A 5,654-nucleotide genomic window follows, 5' to 3' on the forward strand; every position below is an offset into this window, starting at 1 on the left:
CCTTGCACCTATGACTCTGTAAAATCAAAAACAAGTTATTTGCTTCCAAGATACAATGGTGATACAGGCATTGGGTAAACATTCCCATTCCAAAATGGACAAATCAGCCAAAAGGAAAGGGTAACAGACCCCATACAATCTGAAACCCAACAGTGCAGACATTACCTCTTAAAGCTCCAAAGTAATTTTTGACTTCATGTCCTACATCTAGGGCACACTGGTGTGAGAGGTGAGCTCCCAAGGTCTCAGGCAGCCTGACTCCATGACTTTGTCAGGCTCAGCCCATATAGCCGCTCTCACTGGTTGGAGTTGAATGTTTGTGGCTTTTCTAGTCAGGTTGCATGCTGATGGTGGCTCTATTAATCTGGGTTCTGGAGGGTAGGGTCCTGCTCCTGTGGCTCTACTAGGCAATGCTCTAGCGGGGACTCTCTATGGGAGCTCCAAGCCCACACTTCCCCTTGGCATCACCTTAGTAGAATCTCTCTGTGGGGGCTCCACACCTGTGGCAGCCTTCTGCCTGGGAGCCCAAGCTTTCCAATACATTCTCTGAAATCTAAGTGGAAGGCACCAAGCCTCCTTTACTCTTGCATTCTGGGAGCCTTCAGGTCTAACACTAGGTGAAAGCTGCCAAGGCTTATGGATTGTACCCGCCAGAAGGCCCAGTGGCCTGAGGAGTAACTGCGGTCCTTTAAGCTGTGGATGGAGCCAAAGCAGCTGGGATGTGAGGAGCAGTATCTCAAGGTGGTACAAGGTAGCAGTGCCCCAGGCTTGTCCCCTAAAACCATTCTGTCCTCCTAGGTCTCTGGGCCTGTGATGGGAGGGGCTGTGTCAAAGAATTCTGACATGCCTTTGGGACCTTTTTCCCATTGTTCTGACTATTATCACTTGGCTCCCTTTTAGTCATGCTGACCTCTTTAGCAAGTTGATGCACCATAGCACCCTTAAATTCCTCTCCTGAAAATGCTGTTTCCTTCTCTACCACATGGCCAGGCTGCTAATTTTCCAAATTTATATGTTCTACTTCCATTTTAATTATAAATTTCAACTTTAGATTACTTCTTTGCTGCCATATCTGTTTGTAAGCTGCTAAGAGTAGTCATGCCACTTCTTGAATGCTTTATTGTTTAGAAATTTCTTCTGCCAGATACCCTCGGTCATCACTCTTAATTATGGCTTTCCACAAAGCCCTAGGACGTGGGCACAATTCAGCCAAGTTCTTTGCTATAGGGTAACAAGGGCTGCTTTTGCTCCATTTCCCAATCAGCTCCTCATTTCCATCTGAGATCTTGTCAGCCTGGCCTTTACTATCTATATTTCTGCCAGCATTTTGATCACATCCATTTAACCAATCTTTAAGAAGTTCCAAATTTCCCCTTGTCTTCCTGTCTTCTTCTGAGCCCTCCAGACTCTTCAACCTCTGCCCATTACGCAGTTTCAAAGCTGCTTCTACATTTTCAGGTATCTTTATAGCAACACCCTACTACTTGGTACCAATTTTCTGTATTAGTCAGGGTCCTCCAAGAGGACCAGAACTAATAGGATATATATAAAATGTTAAAATGTATACCATATATGTGTATATATATGCATACATACATACATGAAAGGGAATTTATTAGGGAGAATTAGCTCACACAATTACTAGGTGATGTCCCATAACAGGCTCTCTGCCAGAGGGAGAAAGATAGAAGCTGGTAGCATGGCTCAGTCCAAGTCTGTAAGGCCCCAAACCTGGAAACCTGATAGTGCATCCCAATTCTAAGGCCAAAGGCCTGAGAGCCCTGGGGTGGCTGCTGGTTCAAGTTCCAGAGTCCAAGGCTGAAGAACCTGGAGTCTGATGTCCAAGGGCACGGGGAGGAAAGGGTATACTGCTCCGAGAGACAGAGAGCGAGCAAAAGAAAGAAGAGCAAGCAAGCTGAATACCCCCTTCTTCTTCCTGCTTTGTTCTATCAACACTGGCAGCCCATTGGATGGTGCCTACTCACACTGAGTGGGCAGTCTTCCTCTCTCAGTCCACTGACTCACATGTCAGTCTCCTCTGGAAACAGCCTTACAGACATACTCAGGAAAAATGCTTTACCAGCCATCTAGGCATCCCTCAATGGAGTCAAATTGACACTTAATATTAATCATCACATCCCCTCTTTGGCAGGTCCTAACAAGGAGCCAGTTGGCTGATGAAAAATGTAATTTGCAGGTCCCAGTCCCAGCATCACCAAGTGGAATATAGAAGGGTAGGTTTGGAGCTGAGATATCAATAACTGGAATGTGCATTCAGTACCAGTTTTTCCTGAGTACACCATTTTAATCTGTATATTCAAGGCTCCTTTGATTTCAGCAATGTTTTCTTGATTTACATCTATGAATTTTTTTTAACTCCATTGTTTGGCCCTTAGTTGTTGTTGTTTTTTTTTCATGTGGGCTACAAATTGGCGAAAAGAAACCACTCCGTGTACACACCATATGGTGAAATTAACTTCCAGTTTGTTTAACATGGCATATATAGACCTAACAGTAGGAAGGTGGCTATACAGTATAGCTTGGCTCTGAATTGGTTTCAGAGGTCCTAACCCCCACCACTAAACTCTTAACAGGGGCTGCCATTGCCCCTTTCTGTACAAGTTGGGGTCCTGGTGGATCTAAGAAGCTCAATTTCATGTTTGTAATCCAGGGTAATACTCTGGGAAAATACTAATAATGTCGTAAAGATAGCTGTATTTTCCTCATTCCAGGCCTGATTTAGAATCCCAAATCCCTTCTCCTAGTGTCTGAGAAAAGAAATCCAAATAAAAACAAAACATATTGAAGATGAAAAACAATACAGTGACTAGTTTTAAGATCCTTTTATTTCTGGTTCTATTTAGAGCCCTTGACTAACAAACTTGTCCCCTAATCTTTACCTTTATGGATATCAAGAGTGACTGGGCACATGAAGTCCAATTGAAGGTTGTTTTATCTGTATGCTGATGCAAACTTTAGTTCACAGAAACCTTTTGGTCTGTAAATTGTGTTTTGTTTTAGGGTTTTTGCTTCCCTCCATACTGATGAGTGTTGTGGGTGGATTTGGGAGCTCTCACTGCTAGTTAAGCATCTGCTATTCATCATCCTGATATAGTCATCTTTTGCATTTTACTTTTCAAATGGCAAGCTTCATCAGAAATTAAGCACTTTTTACTAGAGACACTATTTGACTCACAATCTGACAGATTCTAAGCTTAAAGGGAGTCGGCGGGGGCTGATAATAACATCAGCTACAGGAAGCTGTCATGAATGGGTTTACTTACTCAACTGGAGCCCAAAATGAAAGGAAGAATACGAATATTCTCTTGACCTCACTGTCTTCTGGTGACACTTTAGAGCTGGCTCCATCAATTTATATTTTCAATTACACCTGCTTTACTGGCCCTTCCCCTCACTTATATTTTTACGTCTATCCTATATTAAAAATAATTATATCCTGCCTCCCACGAGCTGCCAAACTCACTGCACTCAAACTTCTTGAAAGAGTTCTCATAATCTTCTCACCATTTATCCCCTTGAAATGTGGATTTCATTTCTGCCACCTTTCTGAAACCACTCACCAGTGTCACAGATAACCTACTAATTGTAAATCCAATTGCTATATCCTTCTTTCTATTCCTCTCCACCTCTCTCCGTCTTTTGATGTTCTCAAGCCTCTCTTCTCCTGACTTTTATGACACTGAAGCCTCTTTGTTCTCCTAATTCTGATACTCCTTCTCTGACTCTTGCACTGATTTTCTTCTCCTCTTGCTTCTAAAGGCTCTCCAAGACTCTGTCCTTGGTTCTTATTTTTTCTTTCTCTTGAACCTTGATGAATTAATCAAAGTCCATTGTTTTACCTACAAAACCTATTTCTCTTAATTTAGTTATTTCTTCAAGCTCTATTTATATGTTCACAACTTCCTGATGGACATTACTCCCTGAATAATCCAACAGCATATCAAACTCAACAGGTCCAAAGGTAAATTCATTATGTCCTCTCACAAATTATCTCCTTTTCTCAAAAGCTCAAAGCCTATCCTTTGCTCTTCCCAGTATCTAATCAATTGCCAAATTTGTAAGCTCTCTGCCTTTGCAACATTTTCATCTGCCCCCTTATTCCATTCTCATTACCACTACCCTACTCCCAATCCTCACAATCATTCATATTGTCTTTTCTAATAACCTTCTAATTTATCTTTCCCTTTCCCTCATTCCTTTCCTACTCCAACCCATCATATCCAACAAAGTCAAATTAATTTCCTGAAGGAGTACAATGATTACTCACCTGCTCAAATACCTTAGTAGCTCCTACTTCTTTTTAGTTAAGTGAAAATTTACCATCCCTATGTTTAAGTTCCTCTGTGATCTATCCCAGTCCATCTATGATTGGCTTCTACCATACCCTACAAGAAAACGGAATTATTTATTGTTCCCTAGACCTGTCCCCAGATTGTCTACTTCCATGCTTTTTTTTTATGCCACTACCTTCATCTCCGCTTGTTAAAACCTTGACCAATATTCAGTATCATTTTGGACGTCTTCTCTTCTGTCTTCTCTTGTAAAGACCTGGTTGAAACTTCTGCCAAGACCCCAGCTGAAACCCCCATCACAGAAAGTATTATATTGTGTATTTGATTACAGTTTTCTGTGAACTTGTTTTATGTCACTACTCAGACTGGAACCTTTATGTTTTATTGAGCAATACACTGAACAGTGTCAGTGCTCCAGATAGGTTCCTTCAGATTTCTTTGCCATTTTACTATATGTGTCCTTCCTCCACTGATTTCAGTGTTCTTTGAATTGCCACCTTTCAGTGGGCTCTTCTTTGAAAGCTGCCCTCAGGCTATTGGAGCCATTTTGCCCACAGGTTAGAGGATTAGTTCTGAGAGTTTTCATCCCTCACCTCTACCTGGTGATGACTGTTAACCGATGGCTATAGAATGTGGGACTTTGAAAGCACAACTGTCTGACTTCAGGATGATACAACTTGGAGGCCTCACACTGCAGAATTTCCTGGCAGGATCAGGCTGAAGTTACCTCTTGCAGAATGGCTGCCGAAATTTCACCCTTTCTTCCTCTCCTCTGCTCATCTCATCTTCATAGGAAGATGAGATAGGAATCCATCTTTCTGTCTCTCAGGGTCTGCTGCTGGGGAACCGTGGCTAGGACAAGTCATGCTTCTGAGTACCTGCCATGTGTCAGGCACCATGCTAAATGTCCATATATGTAATTTCCCTTAATTTAATCCTCTTAACTGCCTGGAGAGCTAATTATTATTCTGATTAATAGATGAGTGAACTGGCCTTTGAAGAGATTAAGTAACTTTTTTCAAGGCTATATAGCTAGTAAATGGCAATGCCAAGAGTCCAAACAAGGCTTCAGAGGCAGCTCAGTCAACCAATTTGCTATACTCCTTCTGAAACTACTTCATGGAAAGGAGACTTCTAATATGGCCCCGCATGAGCCCTGTCTCCTGGTATTCACATCCATGTACAATTCTCTCCCCTTGGGTGTGAGCTGGACCTAGTAATTTGCCCCTAACAAATAGAATGTGGCTAAAGTGATTTCACTTCCGTGATTAGTTATACAAGACTGGCTTCTATCTTGCTAGCAGAACATTTTGCTGCCTTTGATTAATCAAGTTGCTCTGT

This window comes from Pongo abelii, chromosome X (assembly GCF_028885655.2).
Source record: "Pongo abelii isolate AG06213 chromosome X, NHGRI_mPonAbe1-v2.0_pri, whole genome shotgun sequence".
NCBI lineage: Eukaryota > Metazoa > Chordata > Mammalia > Primates > Hominidae > Pongo > Pongo abelii.